At 40.3% G+C, this 21,000-nt stretch overlaps 1 pseudogene; it reads left to right on the forward strand.

The window, feature by feature from the left end:
- Positions 1–730: 730 nt before the first annotated feature.
- Positions 731–4,659, forward strand: LOC102120394 (tRNA-dihydrouridine(16/17) synthase [NAD(P)(+)]-like; annotated as a pseudogene).
- The last annotated feature ends 16,341 nt before the right edge of the window (positions 4,660–21,000 follow it).

The following is a 21,000-nucleotide window of genomic DNA, read 5'->3' on the forward strand; positions in this document are numbered from 1 at the left end:
TTTTTAGTAGAGATGAGGTTTCACCGTGTTGGCCAGGCTGGTCTCAAACTCCCGACCTCAGGCGATTCGCCTGCCTCTGCCTCCCAAAATACTGGAATTACAGACATGAGCCACTGTGCCCTGCCCTGTGTATATTTTTTAATTTGTACAAGTTAATTTTAAAATCTGAAGGCCAAAATATACAATGAACAAACAAGACAATGTATTAAACAAGTCTAAATACAATATCAGCTTTGGGAAACAAGAAAAAGTTAATGACAGATAATTGGTTGGGAGGAGATATTTACAATATTTTGAACCAATAAGGAACTAACTTTTAGTATCCCAAAGGAACAATAATTAACACGTAAAAGGAAAATCAATATAAAAATTGGTAAATGATATGAGCAGGCAATCCATAGAAGAAAATAACTCAAAAGAGTATAAAATATACGAAAAGATGTCAAACTCATTGTTAATCGAGAGAAATACAAGTGAAATAAAAGGGAGAATTTTTAAAATAAAGCAAGATGATGCTACTTTATACTATAAGATTGGGGAAAAAAAAGAAAGTCTGATAATGTCAATCATTGACATGAATAAGGGACTACAGAATCTACAAATGGGAGTGTAGACCGGTGCAGACCCTCTGGAGAGCAATTTGGTAACAGTTTGTCAAATGGAATAATAAAGTAAAACAGACCCTGTGACTGAGTAATCCTATTCCTGGGTACATATGCGAGAAACAGGCTCAGCCTATAAGCGGACATATGCAAGGATATTAATCTCAGGGTTGTTCGTAGTAATAGCAAGTTAGCTAAACTGGAAAGCTGAATGGAGAACTATACAGTCAAAATAAAAGAATGGGGAGATTTATGAAACCAAAGTAAATATTAAAAACCAAAACACCACTGTTAAAAATTATAAAGAAATTAGAAACAGCATGGGGCAAAACAACCACAGCTGAAAATCAAATCAGCGGCCTAGAGAGAAAGACATAAGAGAATGACTGCAGATGCAAAATAAGAAAAACAGATTGAGGCCAGGCGCGGCGGCTCACACCTGTAATCCCAGCACTTTGGGAGGCCAAGGCGGACAGATCACCTGAGGTCAGGAGTTCAAGACCAGCCTGGCCATCATGGTGAAACCCCGTCTCTACTAAAAATACAAAAATTAGCCGGGCATGGTGGTGCATGCCTGTAATCCCAGCTACTCTGGAGGCTGAGGCAGGAGAATCGCTTGAATCCAGGAGGCAGAGGTTGCAGTGAGCAGAGATCATGCCACTGCACACCAGCCTGGGTGACAGAGTCAGACTCCATCTCAAAAAAAAAAAAAAAAAAAAATAGATTGAAGAAATTATATAGAGGATTATAGAAAAAGAGGACAATTAAACAGAAAATATATTCATAGATACTATTTTCTTAAAACAACTTTCATAAATGGAAGAAGTAATGCAATCTGCAGTGTGAAAAAGTATACAGATTATCAACATAAACACATATTCTGGTTAAGTTACTGAAATTAAGAATAAAAAGTTATTCGTGTTTCCTTACAAAACAACTAACTACATGAGGAAAAAGGCTGTTAACAGCACACGACGTAGCAATAGCTACAAAAGGCTGAGGGAAACAAAGTTCGACCTCTGGGCATGATATTCAGTCAAGGGGATACACAGATGAAAGGCAGGTGTCCTAAGACCTCACTGAACTGGGAGAACACTGAAGTCTCTGCAAAATCTATTGGATGACAGAACCGACTCAACCTCGAGATTAAAGTAGAAATTTTGGGTGGCAACTTGGAGCCCTGGGCCCGGCAGCAGCCCCCGCGCGGTGCAGGTGTTCGCTTAGGCCCGAGCACTGGCAGGGACCCCGGGAGGCGGCTGGGCGGGAGCCAGGCTGGCCTGGGAACCCGGCACCTGGCGCCCGGCACCCGGCGCCCGGCACCCGACGCCTCCGTAGCCAACGGTGCGCAGCTGACAAGACGGGACCCTCGGGCACCTGGAGACCATGCCAAAGCAGCAGGGCTTCGAGTTCTGGAGTTGCACCCTGGGGCACGGCCGCGCCATATGGTGGCCCCCATGGTGACCAGAGCAAGCTGGCCTGGAGGCTGCTGAACCGCCGCCATGGGGCACAGCTGTGCTACACACCCACGCTGCACACCCAGGTATTCAGCCACAACACCAACTACTGAAAGGAAAACCTGTACTGCGAGGTGTATCCTAAGGACCGGGCCCCTCATCCTGCAGTTCTGTGCCAATGACCCTGAGGTGTGAGTTCAGACAGCTCTCCTGGCTCAGGATTACTGTGACGCCATCAGCCTGAACTTGGGCCGCCTACAGGTGATAGCCAAGAGAGGTCACTGTGGCGCCTACCTGCCAGACGAGTGGGACCTGCTCCAAAGAATGATTGAGCTGACACACGAGAAACTCTGTTCCAGTCACATGCAAAATTCGTGTCTTCCCAGAGATTGACAAGACTATGAGGTACGTCCAGATCCTGGAGAAGGCCAGCTGCCAGTTGCTGACCTTGCATGGGCGTGCCAAGAAGCACATGGGGCCCCTGTCGGCCGCAGCGTCCTGTGAGCAGTGTGGAAGGCTGTGGCCATCCTTGTGTTTGCAAACGGAAACATCCAGTGCCTGTGGAATGTGGAGGGCTACATTTAGGACACACGCGTGCAGGGACTCATGAGAGCCGAGGGTAACCCGTACAACCTCACCCTATTTGAGGGCCGGAGCCCTGTGGGGTGGGAGCTGGCCAGGGAGTACCTGGACATCCTGCAGGAGCACCCCCGGCCACTGTCCTGCGTCATCGGGGCCTACCTCTTCAAGCTGTGGCACCGCGCACTGCAGGTACATCAGCAGCTGCCAGAGGAGCTGGCCAAGGTGAAGACCCTGGAGGAGGTCGCTGCGTGAGCCAGGAGTTGAAGCTGTGGTGTCAGGAGGAAATATCCAGGCAGGAGGTAGCAAAGACAGCCAGCGACTTGCCCTTCCCCTGGATCTGCCAGCCCTACCTCGGGCCAGGGCCCAGGGAGGTGAGCAAGGAGAAGGTGGGTGCGTGCAACAAGCAGACCCAGGAGGTGGAGTGCTGCACAGACGTCCTGTCCAAGAACAAGCAAAGAAGCAGCTGGGGATCTGCCACAAGACCTTCTACCCTATCTGGAGCTAAAATATGCAAAGTCTGACCAATGTGGAAATGTTACACGGGAAAGGGGAGAGGGGGTGTGGGTCCTTCTTCTTAGAGCTCCCAAAATGGTGGTGGGCTGCTTCCAAGATGGCGGCAAGCCTCTTGTTCTCTGACCTGGGATTCTTGGCCTCACCAATTTCAAGGAATGGAATCTTGGGCCATGTGGTGAGTGTTATAGCTCTATTAGAAGCCGTGGGCCACAGAAGAGAACCATGGAACCCACTGATTAGTGTTCAGCTCCATTAGGACCAACCTGGGCACTTAGCCCTGCGGGAACAATGGCAGGCCTTTAGCCCTATAGGGAGTGGCCATGGGCACCTCACTGGATCAGAAGGCAGCAGACACACTGCTGGATCTGGAGGGATAGAAGTCAGCAGTGGGTCTGCCACTGCACACAGCAGTGGTGGATGGTAAGCAAAAGCTCACCTTGAGCCCTAACAAACATGGAACAGAAGAGTGTGTAGTTGCAAGATTTAATAGAGTGAAAATAGAGCTCCCATAAAATGGGAGGGGACCCAAAGGGGGTTGCCCCTCCCTGTTTGAATGTCTGGGGTTTATATCCCAATCATTGTCCCTCCCTCTGTGCTCTCAGGCGATAGGTGATTGGCTATTTCTTTACCTCCTGTTTTTGCCTAATTGGCATTTTAGTGAGCTCTCTTTACTACCTGATTGGTCGGCTGTGAGCTAAGTTGCAAGCCCCCTGTTTATAGGTGGATGTGGTCGCCTTCCCAGCTAGGCTTAGGGATTCTTGGCCTAGGAAATCCAGCTAGTCCTGTCTCTCAGTAACCCAAAGGGCAACAGGTGTGTGTTCAGCTGTGCTGTGGCTGCTGCAAGAAGCAAGCCTCCAAAGAGACCATGGATTGCTTTTTTAAACCAAATTTGAGAAGAGTCTGGCCTGAGCTGCAGGAGCCTCACCTGACAGGGCCTGGAACACCAGGTGGCTTCTCCCAAGTCATGGGAGTGCCCTGGCCTGAAGGCCCCAGAACCCCCAACCCCCAGCACTGTTGCTGGAGACTGCATGTGTCCTACTTGAGGAAACGCCTTTTACTTAGGGAATCTCCCACTACTTAACATGGAAAGATGCGCTCATGTCCTTGCCTTGGCCTACTCTTAGGGCCTGGAAATGTTGCAGCAGGAAGCAGGCCCCAGGCTGGATTAGCCTTGTTCTCCCAATGCATGTGTTCAAAAGTAAACAAATTATTTCAAAGATTAAAAAAAAAAAAAAAAAACAGAAATCTTGATAAAATGGGAATATTGAATAAATGTATAGAAATAAATTTACCAATGTAGACATTTTGATTGTAGAATACAATGTATGTGTTGCAAAACTTTACAAATTAACAATATAAGCTAGTTAATAAAATATCAGGAGGGAAAATATGGGAGAGGGACAGAGAATAGTTTACTAAATGTTTTATATTTCATAAAAAAGAGTCATTAGACACTACGTGAATTTTATAAATCAAGAAAGAGTTAAAAAGTATAAAATTTATAAAAATAACTGATATAAGAACTAAAAACAGACCTTTCAGATATCAGAAAAAAATACACAGAGAAAAAGAGAGCAAATCAAAGATAATATATAAAGTAAAAGAGAATATAAAGCATTATAAATAAAAAATAAGATGAAGACTAAACATATCTGTTCTTTTAATAAACATAAATGAGATAAATGCATTTTTTTGTGAGCAATCTTCACTCGCTGCAACCTCTGCCTCCTAGGTTCAAGTGATTCTCCTGCTTCAGCTGCCTGAATAGCTGGGATTACAGGCACACACCACCTTGCCCAGCTAACCTTGCCCGGCTAATTTTTAGTAGAGACAGGGTCTCACCATGTTGGCCAGGCTGATCTCAAACTCCTGACCTCAGGTGATTTGCCCATCTCAGCCTCCCAAAGTGGTGGGATTAGAGGCATGAGCCACTGCACCTGGCTTTTTTAAAAATTTGCTTTCTTTTGTCTGTCATATTGATGCAGGATTTTTGCTTCTTAGTTCAGCTAAAATCCAAGTTCTTATCCCATGACCAGGAAAAAATTAGGCACAAGGACACATTGAAGGTAGAGGAGAGCTGACTTATTAGGCAAAAAGAAAGCTCTCAGCAAACAAAAAGGGAGTCCTGCCAACAGGCTCCCACCTCACAGATTGAATACTAGGCCACCACACATGAGCTGAGGAGGCCAGGCTCCTCCCCCTGCATAAGGTGCAAATCCCCATTGGCTTCACCCTGCACAAGCGGGGCCCCAGTCAGTCGTGGGCATGCCTAGACAAGGCCCTGGGCAGGTTCCCTTATCTGCTTTCTTCATGGATCATTCCCTCCTCTAAAGAAGTACATTCAACTGCCATTAGAATAAGGATAAGGACAAAGACCAATCTTAACTGCTTCCTGCTGACAGAGGGCACTGTTTTGGGAAGACAGCAATCAGATCTCCCTCAGAGGCCTATCTAAGGGTCCTTGGTAAAAGGGGGCTATTGTTTAAGGTTCCCATCGTTTGGAGTTCAGTGGCCTGAAGGTAGAAGAGACAAACTGTGTTATTAGAAAACATGTAGCAAAACGAAACAAAAAAGGGTAAAGACAGCTCAAAAATCCCAAGACTTCCAACACTCCCAGATAACTGGTGGCTACAGTCATGCCTGGTAAGATTTGGGTGCATGAGACTTGGCTTTGGTGAGCTCCATAGGTCTTATTTTCCCAAAAAGAAACCTCCAGGTTAGGAGCACCTATTTACTCCCATCACCTGGTAGGATTTGCAGGATAATTACTCAGAATTAAAATATTAATCTAGATTTTTACATTACCCATCCCTTTTGTTCCTTCTGAGCTGCAGCCGGAGATTGCTGGTTGGTCCACAGCAACAAGTAGGCTTAGTCTAAAATATAGGCAAAAACTTAAAAACAACTAATGAGTTTAGAATTTAATGACAAATGTATGATAAATTTCGAAACATAATTTCTCTCTCTCCAATCCTCAATTAGTTAAAAGCAAATCATGATAAGCCTGAGCTGTTTGCAAAATAGAGTTTAGTCTTAATACTTGGTTTGATTACTTGCATAAAGTGCAACAAGAATAATTGTTTTTACATAGGCTTTTTTTTTTTTTTGAGACAGAGTTTCGCTCTTGTCGCCCAGGCTGGAATGCAGTGGTGTGATCTTGCCTTACTGCAACCTCTGCCTCCCAGGTTCAAGTGATTCTCCTGTTCTCCTGCCTCAGCCTACATAGGCTTTGATGGAATTCTGTTCCACAAGGAATCTCAGATAGGACTTTCAAAAGCCCAGCCCAGCCATGGGTTTGTACACTCAAATATCTATGAGTTGGGTAAACTCCATTCTTCTTGAGGTCCCAAGAACATGGCATTCCACGACCTGTTAGAAAGTGACATTCTTTACTCACCATAGGTTAGGAACCCTGTACAGGGACTGTGTAGACAAGGTATGAGGTCAGTTTTCCCAAGGGGCTTTTATCGGCTCTGCAAGTCAAGCTTGATTCCTTAAAGGGAAGCATACCCTTCCAGTCAAAGCCTTGGTAAAACAACCAGTTTCTCTAGTTGCATCCTGTTGCAAAAGAAAATGGATTCTTACTGCACTGATGCAAACAACTATACTGCCATAAGTCAAGAATACTCATAACAAGTTTCCAAATCCTGAAGAAGCCAGTCAGAGAAAAAAACAAATATGCTCCAAATTTTGTTCACAGGAGTATACGTTACTCAATTATTAAAGGCCATAAATAGCTCAAAATACATATCCTTGACTCTGAAAAACAAAACAAGGATCAGGAATGTTCCAAGCAAAGGTATGAAAAAATAGTACTTTAGTTTTCTATGAGGTCAGTCCATTCAGTTTACTCTTGCTTTGCTTGATATTCATGAACACTTCAGCTCTTCATGAGTCCTGTACTTCTTTTTATTCCATTGTCACATTCCCCAAAGTTATCAGAAACTTGCATTTGAGAGTACCTGTCAGGTTCTATAGCTGATTATAAACTGTGTTTTGAAGAGGATCAAAACAAGACAACAATTGTCTGTGAATAACAAAATGTCTAGGGTAGTTACTCTCAAAACATGACTGACAAAGAAATTTGGTTATCTCTGTGGTTTCTAATAACATAATAATCTTAATTGTGATTGATAGCATATACTCAGTCATTGAATTTTAGAAATCTCATACAATTCTGAAACAAATGTTAATATTATTTCCTAAAGTACAATCTGAAGAAGATTAAACATCATATTGGCAATCACACATACCTAAACATGTCAAATAATCCTGCTTACCTCTCTTTTGAATGTTCCAGGGGCCCTCTGTACCACTGAAAAGGTAGGGGTCAGGAAAGACAATCTTGAGGCTGAAATTTGATTTTGGGAAGCCCGTTAATGTTATGAAATAGAATTCCATATTACCATATGGAAGTTATTTATTTTGCCAAAATGATGACTCAAAAATTTTAAAACAAAGCAAAAACCTTTACTGATTAAGAGGGAAAATTTAGCTTTCCAAATAATTTGTCTCCTGCTTTCTCTTTCTTTTCCTTGGCAGCCTATCCACAAGGCAAACAGAAATCTTTCATTATCCTTTACTATTACACAAAAATCTTGTACATGGGAGAGAAAGCCAAATTTTGCCCTTACATTAGTTTACTGTTAATGTCAACCCCAATTTTCTAATGAAAACTTAGACAATTCTATCCAATCTTAAGCAGTTTGACCACGAGGTAAGATTCTTATAACCTTTTATAACCCTTTACAAATTTTGCTAAAGAGCAGATTCGTGCCGTAAGGGAAATTTGTTATGCTTTTATTTCAATGCTGAATTTACAGAAAAACAATATAATACACTACTGAATTTAGTCAATGTTTACACATAGAATTTCTTTTGCAAGATTAATTTTTACAATCCTTCCATAATTTTCTTAAACCTTTAGCTTTATTTTAACTAATTTAAAGCAATCCTTTTACCATAGGCAAAAATTTAGATTTCCATGCCTTCTTATAATATTTTACTAAGATTACATGATTAATGAATATTTACTGAGATTAAGGCCTATGTACACAGGACTTACCATGTTGTAAAACAGGCAAGTTCTCAAAGGCCAAAGAAACAGTTTACAACTTTAAAACATTTAGCAAATCTAGTATCTGACCCACATAATTTAGACCACCTACTTCCATTTTAACTACATTTGCATTTTACCAGTAATCTTTAAGACTTTTTTTTTTTTTTTTTTTTTTGAGACGGAGTCTCGGTCTGTCACCCAGGCTGGAGTGCAGTGGCCGGATCTCAGCTCACTGCAAGCTCCGCCTCCCGGGTTCACGCCATTCTCCTGCCTCAGCCTCCCGAGTAGCTGGGACTACAGGCGCCCGCCGCCTCGCCTGGCTAGTTTTTTGTATTTTTTAGTAGAGACGGGGTTTCACTGTGTTAGCCAGGATGGTCTCGATCTCCTGACCTCGTGATCCGCCGGTCTCGGCCTCCCAAAGTGCTGGGATTACAGGCTTGAGCCACCGCACCCGGCCTTTAAGACTTTTTTTTTTTTTTTTTTTGAGACAGAGTCTCACTCTGCTGCCCAGGTTGGAGTGCAGTGGTGCAATCTCGGCTAACTGCAAGCTCCGCCTCCCAGGTTTATGCCACTCTGCTGCCTCAGCCTCCAGAGTAACTGGGACTGCAGGCACCCACCACCACGCCAGGCTAATTTTTTGTGTTTTTAGTAGAGATCGGGTTTCACCGTGTTAGCCAGGATGGTCTCAATCTCCTAACCTCGTGATCCGCTCACCTCGGCCTCCCAAAGTGCTGGGATTACAGGCGTGAGCCACTGTGCCCAGCCAAGACTGTTTTCATTACTCAAAGATTAATGTCACATGAACTAAAAGGCATTATAGCTTATATTTTTCTTTCAAAAATATTTGATCTAAGTACTCATTTTCCTTTATGCCAATTAATTAGAGCTCTCTTTTTTATAGACATCACACACAACACGTATATAACCACACAGACAAACAGAAGCAGATCCAGTAGTTACAAAATTTTCTGTTTACCAGCCAGGCGCGGTGGCTCACGCCTGTAATCCCAGCACTTTGGGAAGCTGAGGGGGGTGAATCACCTGAGGTCAGGAGTTTGAGACCAGCCTGACCAATATGGTGAAACCTCATCTCTACTAAAAATACAAAAATTAGTTGGACGTGGTGGTGGGCGCCTGTAGTCCCAGCTACTCAGGAGACTGAGACAGAAGAATTGCTTGAACCTGGGAGGTAGAGGTTGCAGCGAGCCAAGATCTTGCCATTGCACTCCAGCCAGGGTGACAGAGCGAGATTCTGTCTCAAAAAAAAAAAAAAAAAAAAAAGATTTTCTGTTCACCAATCTCCTTTTTGGACTATTGGCCTCTAAGTGGGGCCCTTTAAGAGCAAGGCTAGGAAAGCATGCAGTTTCTAAGGCCTAATAAACAGGTATAGCTGGAAGACAAAAGCAGATTTTGAAAGGGATCCATCTGCCTCTAATTCCTGGAGCTCCATGAGGAAAACAGAGGTCTCTCCAAAAGTGGAAGCAGTGGCACCTTTTCTGTTTTTACCAAGCCATCAAAAATTATCTTAGGGCCTCCCATGCATACATTAAGGGTGGCAAGAAAAAATGGAGAAAAAGAATTTAGTCAACTGAGAAAACAACTTTTTTCCAATAAAATAAGATCCAAGAGGAGAAAAACATAAAGGTCTAATATACCTATAACTTGGATATCCACTTTTAATTAAGCTAAGTGCTCTTTAAGAAAATCCTTTTAAACCCCTTATTACCTGACTTTGCCCATGCCAAGCAGGCAATATTTCTGGCTTTTGAACTTTACCAAAGGTAATCTCCTAGGTGCTCAGAGAAAGGAAAATTGAAGGTGGTTCATGAAGGGGGAGCAAATCAACAAATGGTAAAGGCCATGCAGATATCAAACTAGTAAGGACCCTTTACCTAAGCCAGGATTGAACCCAGGCCACCGTTGTAAAATGGCAGAGTCTAAAAGAAAGCACTGCCACGTGGTTACAGGTCATCCTTTCAAGGAAGTAAAACAAGATGGAGACCTGCAGCAAAGTTTGCCACTGACTGGTTTGCTAGACTGCGTTGAACAGTGGGCCTATGGAGTCCTAGGCCCACATGGCATCCTATGGTACCCCTATTTCTGACAGAATCATACAGAGAGACATGCCAAGCACACCAGCTTGGCTACAGCTTAAGACCAACCTCACAAATACTTTTTCATAATTAAAACTTTAAAGAGAATATAAACAGTGATCCTTATCATTCTCTTTACTGATTTGCACAGGGACAGGGAGGCCAAAAGCCTGACTGGTTTAAAAAAACTCTTATCCTTTTTCTAGCATGTCAGGCTTCTGGCTTCCAACCCCTCAAGTTCAATCCCAAGCCAACCAGTTTAAGGCTTGGGAAATTAACTTTTCCCAGTTTGGAGGATACAGCTGAGGGGAGTGCCCTGTAGCATGGGGACACAACCACCCATCTGTAAAGAAAGGACAGAGGAGGAAAAAGGCAGCATTTTTTCAAAGCAACCCCCGGACTCAGTATGCATTTGAAAGAGGTACAGACTGAAAATGAATGGCTGTGCATCTAGAAAGAGGGGAGAGAGGCATCCCTGATTCCCTTCTCTTCCTAGTGAATACCTGAGGTACATGAGGTAGAGAAAGTGAAGCATCCTTCTTTCTTTATTTTTATCCCTGAGTCCCAGTGACCACACCACCAGGTGGTCACCAGCACATGGGTGCTGCCCATGAGTGTCAAAGCAGCTTTCACCCATGTTAACAGTGGGACCTAGGTGATAGGATTATCCTCTCTTACCCATGTATGTCCTATCTCCCCTGCCGTCAGTAGCTTGAGTTCCCTAGACCTCATTTATGCCATGGGATACTAGCATGACCTTTATCCATGAAATGGGAGACTTGGCTTAATCAGCAGCAATTAGTCATGCTCACCTGCACTGTGCCTTTTAACTTCAGTCATCATCTGCCTCTGAATCCCTCAGATACAGTTTTCTTTCCTAGGGCTTCAAGTCGAAGCTTGGAATTGAGTTTGGGACAAAAGACCTGCCTCAGGGGGTTGCATGGACTCCTTATCATAAGCTGAATGCTAAGGTGAAGCTGTAGAATTGAGTCCTCCTCCAACAAGGGAGACAAAAGGATGTCTTGTGAATTGAGGTCCTGTAAAACATCTTCTAAAAGGAAAAACAAAAACAAAAAACTGTTAACTCCTGACAGGGTGGAGAAAAGAAAAAAAAAAAAAAAAAAACAGCTTAAATGCAGGGCTGGAAAGATGCCTGAAGGAAGAACCTCTTATTCTTATGCAAATAGGTTTCTCCAACAGGGAGATAATTTTTTTTTTTTTTTTTTTTTGAGACGGAGTTTCACTCTTGTTGCCTAGGCTGGAGTGCAATGGTGTGATCTTGGCTCACTGCAACTTCTGCCTCCCAGGTTCAAGCAATTCTCCTGCCTCAGCCTCCCCAGTGGCTGGGATTACAGGCACAGGCCACCACGCCCAGCTAAGTTTTTGTATTTTTAGTAGAGACTGGGTTTCCCCAGGTGGACCAGGCTGGTCTTCAACTCCTGAGCTCAGGTGATCCACCTCCCTTGGCCTCCCAAAGTGCTGGGATTACAGGCATGAGTCACCACACCCAACCAAGAGAAACTTTTCATTGCTGTTTCTTCCCTGGGGCTTAGACCAAGCTGGAGCTTAGACCAAGCTGGAGCCCTTGGCTGGGGGAATGGGGGAAGGGAAGACTCTGTGGGCACTTAGCAGGAAATGCTGTCCTGATGGCCACACAGGGCCCTGGCCTCCAAGGCCACCTTGGGCTGGGCGGTGTTGGTGGCTTATTCCTGCCCTCCATGGCCACTGGACATGGCATGCACATGCAATGGACACTGCCATGCACCCCAGCTGGGAGGGAAGTGGGGCAGGGAGCCGCCACTCACCCATTTGTCCCACACGTGCACCTGTGGCCATTGGGGTGGGAGTGGAACACCCCCAATATTGTAAAAGAAAAGATAGGTGACATTACAGTCCCCCCAGAAAAGAAGGGAAATGCCATAGAAAAGGCTGGGTTGGATCGAGACCAATATTCCTGATCCCCAAGAGCAACAAGGGCTCGGGGGTCAGGGGGCAGAGTTTCCTCTACCTTCAGAAGAAGTCTTAGGACAAGAAGGCTCAGAAATGACAGGGAAATAAATTTTTTTGTCCACATTTTACTCACCATTTCTCATAGTTCCAAGCAGGCCACCAAAATGATGCAGAATTTTTGCTCCTTAGTTCAGCTAAAATCTGGGTTTTTGTCTTACAAAAAGGAAAAATTAGGCACACAGGCACACTGAAGGGTGAGGAGTAGGCAAAAAGAAAGCTCTCGGCAAATAAAGAGGTGGTCCTACCAACAGGCCTCCACCTCACAGATTGAATACCAGGCCACCACACACAAGCTGAAACGGCAGGCTCCATCACCTGCATAAGGTGTGAATCCCTGGTGGCTCCACCCCATTCTCCCAGTGCACATGCGGGCCCCCAGTCTGTTGCAGTCATGCCCAGACAAGGCCCTGTGCACCCTTATCTGCCTCCTGCATCTATCAGTATTGTACAGGATAAGGCCTTTTTATAGGACACCAAAGGCACAATCCATGAAAGAAAAAATAAACTGGACTTCATTAAAATTAGTTTATTTTTTTATTTTTTTATTATTTTTTTTTACTCTGTGAAAGACATTGTCGAGAGAATGAGAAGACAAGACACAGACTATGAGAAAATATTTGCTGAAGACGTATGTGATAAAAGACTGTTATTCAAAATATGCAAAGAATGCTTAAAACTCAACAGTAAGAAAACATACCCAATTTTTTAAAAAGGGGGGATTAAAGACCTGAACAAACACCTCACCAAAGAAAATATACACATGGCAAGTAAGCATATGAAAAGATGTTCCATATTATATGTCATCAAGGAAATGCATATCAAAACAAGTGAGACAACACTAAACATCCATTAGAATGTCTATAGTCCAGCACACTAACAACACAAAATTCTGACAAACACATGGAACAGAAACTCTCATTTACTGCTGGTGGGAAGCAAAATAGTACAGCCACTTGGAAGACAGTTTGAGAGGTTCTTCCGTAAGTCAACATACTCTTAGCATGTAATCCAGTAATTGCCCTCCTTGGTATTTACCCGAACGAATTGAAAATTTATGTCTCCACAAAAATATGCACATGGATGCTCACAGCAGCTTTATTCATAATTGCCAAAACTTGAAGACAATCGAGATATCTGTCCTTCAGTATGTGAAGGGATATATAAAACTATGGTACATCCAGACAACAGAATATTACTCAGTGCTAAGAAAAAAATGGGCTACCAAGTTATGAAAAACATGGAGGAAACTTAAATGCATATAACTAAGTGAAAGAAGCCAATCTGAAAAGGCTAGCTACATGCCATAGGATTCTAACTGTGACACTTGAAAGGTAAAAACTATGGAGACAGTAAAAGGATCAGTGGTTGCCATAAGTTAGGGGATTGAGGGAGAGAGGAATGAATAGGAGGGACACAGAATTTTTAGGGCAGTGGAAATACTCTGTATGATACTATAATGAAGGATACATGTCATTATACATTTATCCAAACCCACAGAATATACACCACCAAGAGTGAACTACTGACTTTGGGTGATGATGTGTCAATACAGATTCACCAGTTGTAAGCAAATGTAGCACTCTGCTTATGGGGAGGTTATATGTGTGGAGACTAGAGAGTATATGTCTGTACCTTCCTCTCAATTTTGCCATGAACCTAACACTGTTCTAAAAAAATAAAGCCTTTTAGGCTGAGCACAGTGGCTCATGCCTATAATCCCAGCAGTTTGGGAAGCTGAGGCAGGAGGATCGCTTGAGGCCAGGAGTTAAAGCCAGTCTGGGAAATATGTGAGACCCTTTCTCTACAAAAAATTAGCTGGGCATGGTGGTGCATACCTGTAGTCCTGGCTATTTAGGAGGCTGAGGTAGGAGGATCCCTTGAGCCCGGGAGTTCAAGGTTACAGTGAGCCATGATGGCAACACTACACTCCAGCCTGGGCAACAAAGCAAGACTCTATCTCTCAATAAATAAGCCTTAAAAAATACATTTTTATAAAAAGACAAGCAATAAAAAACCCAAAAGCTGGTTTTAAAACTATCAACAAAATTGGCAAACCTCTAGTTAGGCTGAATAAGAAAAAAAGATAAACAATTAATATCAGAAACAAAAAAAAAAAAAAGGAAAGATCACTATGGAACATACAGACATTTAAAAGTTAAGGTGAAAGAACATACCACCTCAGTAGACAACATTTATGATAAAGCTTCTCTAAAAACCAAGAATACAAGGTAAATTACAAAGCCTGATAAAAGGCATCTATTTAAAAAAACTTAATGCTAATAATAAAGAAAGGCTAAATGCTTCCACTGTAAGATAAAGGATAAGCCAGGATATCCACTCTCCACCTCTCCCCCATGTCAACATGGTATAAGAGGTCATACCTAGTGCAGTAAAGCAAGGAAAAAAAAGTATACAGATTGCAAAGAGGAAGTAAAGCTGTTTTTATTTGCAGACATGATCATGTGCATAGAAGAACCTAAGGTACAAATAAAACTTTTCACTAAAGACATGATCATTTATGCAGAAAATCTTAAAGAATCTGGAACAAAACTATTAGACCCAATGAGTCAGTGAGCATGATCAGAGGACACAAGGTCAAAGGACACAAGGTCAAATCCAAAACATGAGCACTTAAAAACTGAAAATAAAAAAAAAAAAACATTTAAATAGCACAAAAATATAATTTACCAAAGATAAATGTAACAATATATGTTACAAGATTGTATACACTGAAAAACTGCTATATGCTGATGAGAAAAATTAAAATACCTAAATAATGTAGACATATTTTGTGTTCGTGGGCTGAAAGTCTCAATATTGTTAAATTGTCAGTATTTCCCAAATTGATTATGTAAACAATGCAATCTCAAAATCCCAGCATGTTTTCTAATTTAGAACAAAACATTGCAGTTCATTAAGATCCTTTTTTTTTTTTTTTTTTTTTTTTGAGTTGGAGTCTTGCTGTCGCCCAGGCTGGAGTGCAGTGGCGTGATCTCAGCTCACTGCAACCTCTGCCTCCCGGGTTCAAGCAAGTCTCCTGCCTCATCCTCCTGAGTAGCTGGGATTACATGCGCACACCACCATGCCCGGCTAATTTTTGTATTTTTTTAGTAGAGACGGGGTTTCACCATGTTGACCAGGCTGGTCTCGAACTCCTGACCTTGCAACCCGCCTGCCTCGGCCTCCCAAAGTGCTGGGATTACAGTCATGAACCACCATGCCGGGTCTGGGATCCAATTTTTAAAATATTAAATAAACAGAAAGCCAAAACAATTTTGAAAAAGCAAAATAGGATTCACGACTACCCGATTTTATGGCTTACTATAAACTATAGTAATCACCATAGTGTGGTGTTGGCATAAGGACAGAAATATAAATTAATGGGACAGAATAGAAAGCCCAGAAACAGACTCACACATATATGGACAGCTTATTTTCAATAAAAATCAAATAAGCCAGGCAAGGTGGCATTCATCTGTAGTCCCAGCTACTTGAAAGATTGAGGTGGGAGGATGGCTTGGAGCATGGGTGTTTGAGACCAGCCTGGCAATATAGTGAGACCCTGTCTCAAAATAAATAAATAAATAAATAAATAAATAAATAAATAATAAAAAAGAAAGAAATGTAGTGGAAAAAAGGATAGTCTTATTAACAAATGGTGCTGAAAAAATTGGATATATAATATTTAAATAGTAACAGAACCCACAACTCTTTGTGTTCCACACAATATAGAAAACATCAACTCAAAATGAATCACAGACATACTTAAAAGGTCAAGGCTGCAGTGAGCCATGATTGTGCCACTGCACTCCAACCTGGGAAAGGAGGATCACTCAGCAATAAAAGGAAATGAACTACTGATAGATGCAAAATCATGGATAATTACAAAAGCATCCTGCTAAGCAAAAGGCAAACTCAAAGGGCAACATACATATGATTCCATTTATATGACATTATGAGAAAAATAAAACTATAGGAACAAATCAGTGATTGCCAAGGGCTTGGTATAGGGGAAAGGAGCAAAAGAGAACTTACTTGATAAGATGGAAATACTTTATATCTCAAGTACGCTGATGGTTACAACAACTGCATAATCTGTCAAAACTCATCATGATGTATGCCTAGAGAAGGTGAATTTAACTTGGGTAAACATGATGTAAATTTCTTAATGGGAAAAATATAGCAAGTAACAGCAAGAGAGGGGATATTTTTTGTTTTTGCAATTTTACTTTAAAAACATTGGAAATACAACATATTTCTCTTAGTGTTTTTACAAGTTGTGCTCTTGTGCGTTAAAAAAGATAGTGTCTCATGATACTATCTAAAAATATATTTCTTTTCGAAAGATAAGGGAATAGACAACCCAGTCATTGTGGCTTGAGTCTGTAATCCCAGCTACTTGGGAGGCTGAGGGAGCAAGATTGCCTTGATCCCAGGAGTTCGATACCAGTCTGGAGCAATATAGCAAGACTCCACTTCTAATTTTAAAAATAATGAAGAAGAAAGGTAAAGCAATAGACAAATCAAAATGTTTTACATTTTCCTATTTTATATATACCACGTCTCTGCATATCTCTTTGCAAAGTATCGATTATATTTCCTAAGTAGCCATATAGTTACAGAAACCAGGTTTTCATTTAAGCATTAGTGTATTATTTATAACAGTGGAATTAACCTCTGTATTAATTATTCAGGTCAATGAAAGAGATATTAAAACCCCATTACTTGGAGCATTTCCCTGCCATTTTAATTCCAAGAGATGAGGCTTACGTTTTTCTATGTTTCTCAAGTACCTCTGGTGATTTTTATCAGTCAAGTTTAAAAACTGGTAGTAAACAGACTCAAGTAATCCATGAAACAGTAAAGCATACGATAGTTTCCAATACTAACAAATCAGGTTAACAATGGTAAGACAAAAAGTTTGGTAATGCTGGCCATTTATAGGGCATAGCATTTCTGGGAAGGACACTAAAAAAATGAAAACAATGTAATTGATACAAGGCATTAAGTACTGAGAATATAGCAGTGAACAGAATAAAGTCCCTGCCCTAATGGAACTTATCTTCTAGTGGGGAAGCAGTCAATGGCAAATGAACCAAATATATAAGCAGTGGTAATGCTAGAAGATGCAAGATAAGGGATTTTTTAAAACGATGGGGCAGGGTACTAATTTCAAGACTTGAAATGACATTTGAGCTGAAAGAAACCTGAATTGAGGAAACAAGTTTTGTACAAATCACAAATAAGCATTTTTAATAGATGGACAACAATGCAAAGATCAAGAAGTATTTTCTTTGTATTGAGAGGAGTGACTGAAGTGAAGCAAAAAGAACAGAAATAGGTAAGTAGAAAGTGCCTTAGGCAGAAAGCCGTGAATGCATTTATCAAAGACCCTAGTTTTTAAAACTTTCTTTTTTTGAGGCAGTCTCACTCTGTCGCCCACGCTGTAGGGGCGTGATCTTGGCTCACTGCAACTTCTGCCTTCTGGGTTCAAGCAATTCTCCTGCCTCAGCCTCCCGAGTAGTGGGGATTACAGGCGCATACCACCATGTCCAGCTGATTTTTGTGTTTTTAGTAGAGATAGGGTCTCACCGGGTTAACCAGGCTGGTTTCAGACTCCTGATCTCAAGTGATCTGCCTGCCTCAGCCTCCCGAAGTGCTGAAATTACAGGAGTGAGCCACTGCACCCAGCCTCGTAGTTTTTAAAACTTTTAATGTCATTAGTGTAAAAGGGTTGAGTTTGGTTTTACATATTTTAAAATTACATATTGTTAGCTGTCTAAGTGGAGATGACTTCAGGGTAGTGGTTGAAGCTAAAGATAGTCAGCACTAGAAACAGGAAAAAAAAATAGTACAGCTGTTGAGAAATAAATCAGAAATTAAGTCTTATCATAACAATGACATTGGATTCCAGAAAGTAAAAAGAAGTGGGTAAGAGGCAACAGCTGATCAAAAAAGAAATTAAAATAATAATAATAATAAAACCACCACAGGACTTAATATAGTCAGCCTGCAGAACACTAGAGACAAAGCAAAGATTTGAAAAGTAAACAGAAGAAATAAAAAAAGTAACAAGTAGTGGCAGTTCCATAGCTCATTCTAAATTTGAAATCTAATGAATAGTAGTCTACAATAATGAAATGACAATACATCACTTTTCAGTCACATAAAGTTTTTGTATCACCAACGCAAACAATATCATTAGCTCCTTTAACAGAATCGTTAGGAGTTTTAGATTGTTCATACCTCTTTAGTTTCATCTTTAGATCAGGACTCAAATGTGGAGTAGAACATGGAATTAAAATTATTTCATTCATTTGAATGAATTGAGTTTCTACTACAAATTTTGTTTCAAATATAGGTGTAATTGTTTTTTACACCTTAAAAAAATTGTTTTTAAAAACAATTTTATGAAAAAAATTTTTTCCATAGTCTGAACATTAATTTCTAACATACTCTAAAAAAATTTTTTTTTTTTAAGCTAAAGGACAGAGTGGTTAGTGGCCTTTTAGTGTAGAAAATCCAGTGCATGAAGCCCCATTAGAGAATTTGTATAGGTACTTGTAACAATCTTTTAACATTTTTTATTAATCCTACTTTCTCCAGTAATCTCATCTTTCATCCTTTTACACCATAGCTAAGATTTCCTATTCCAAGATCTTCCTATCAGAATTCAAGGAATTTCTGTAATGGAGTCAACCTATTAGGTCCTAATTTTTTTTGAGTTAAGAAAATTAGCATGAAGTGTTCCACAAAATCAATTACTATTGTCAGAAAATATAATCTCAAATTTTCTTCAAAATATCTATAATTGAATGTCTTAGAAATTTTAACACATTTTGACACTATCTCAAAATATTTGTTGTTGCATTACTATCTAATTGTGTCCTCTGTAACATCCTCCATTCATTACAATTATTGTACAGTGCTAAAATCTAAGTTTCGTTTGCATTTTGAGTAATGTGTATTTAATAGAGGCATCTATATTAATGTGCTTTTACATATTAACTCAGAAATATTTTAAAACATTTTTGCAGTTTCCTATGAAGCTGAAAGTCTTTTTTAAAAAATCCTGTATTTAAATATTAGTTGCTCTTCCAAATCCCTATCCCTTTTTAAAGCTGTTGTATTTATAAAGCTATGACAGCTAATTTGGGGTGCAAAGATCATTTTCTAGTTAGAGATAGTAGTGGGGTAGAAATACAAATCATGCCATTTACCCCTAGAGCATATTCTTGATAAACTTCATGAAAATGAATAACCTACTCAACCTTTTCATATTAATTACAAAAAGAGAAATTATATATACAATCTACATTACATAAAATTAAAAAGGTTCTCATTAAGCTACTCACTCTGAAAATAAATTATTCAAACTCATTTTCCATAGTCTGAACATTAATTTCTAACATACTCTAAACAAAGAATATCTTTATAAGCAAACAGGCTATTGCTTTTAGTAAGAATCATTTATTGTGTAAGAGTGGAAGGTTAATTGGTACAGTACTATGCATAATCTCTCACCCTTGAAAAATTAAACATAACTGGATAAAAATAACAAAGCAGAATGAGCATGTGAAAGACAAAAAGTAAGCAAATTTTATAGAGAATGTTCTGCTATATTTATGTACTGTTCTTCTCCACTGTCTTTTCTACTTACTGATCTCTTACAAAAAATGAACATATTTTGTCATTTGATAAATGTACATACAGTTCTATATTTTTCATTCAACTCAGCTGACTGAAACTTTCAACTAAATGTAGCATTATTTTAAAAATTAGAGCCCATTCCCTTGTCTCAGAAAATGCAACATTGTTCTGTGAAATTTGCACAATAGAATATTATGCAAGTATCTCAACTACAAAGCAATAAATTAAAAAATGCCAGCCATGATCTTATGACTTAAGCATCATGAATTAGTCAAATGCTAGCTTGTGGAATAAAATAATCATACTAAATGTAGAGAAAAGTGATAAAAGTTTCAAAAATGTGTGCCAGGACTACGTTCATTACTTTTATATTTAAATATAAATTAGATGTTTAAAAAACTGAGCCATTTCCTCCCATGTTATCTCATATACCAGAAAAGAAATAAACCATCATTATTCTTCAGGGTAACTGTATTAGAAAGAGAAATTACTGCAAAACAAAACAAAAAGCAGAAAAACCCACAAGCTTTTATACACATAGACCTAATTGGACAAAGGAAAATTAAAAAAAAATAAATCTATGGACAGGTATCTGTAGGTTGCTCCCACAGCCAACTAACAGTGACACACAGAGGAATATTATAGAAATTATGTCCACATACTTATGTTTGTCAAAGTTAAGATTCAAATTTGTTACATCAAAGCATACATGCTAGAATGTGCCACATGACTTTAAAAAATCCCACTGAATATAAAACAACATAAAAATCTATGAATAAATATAAAGCATCCCATAATAATATCTGCAGGAAGCCAAAAGGGGCCAACAAAAATGTCTATGGCCTAAGTCTTACTTCATAGGAATATTCATATATTCTCCAAAAGATTTAGTTGTAATGCTACACATTACAAATATTCAACTGCTTACCAAAATACGTTTTCTGGCGGCAAAACGTTACTTAAAAAGGGAGTACGGGGGGTGTTAAGTGCTTGAGGGAGTAAGAATGCAGCAGAAAATTACAGGAGCCCACATATCC

This window comes from Macaca fascicularis, chromosome 6 (assembly GCF_037993035.2).
Source record: "Macaca fascicularis isolate 582-1 chromosome 6, T2T-MFA8v1.1".
In the NCBI taxonomy this organism is placed as follows: Eukaryota; Metazoa; Chordata; class Mammalia; order Primates; family Cercopithecidae; genus Macaca; species Macaca fascicularis.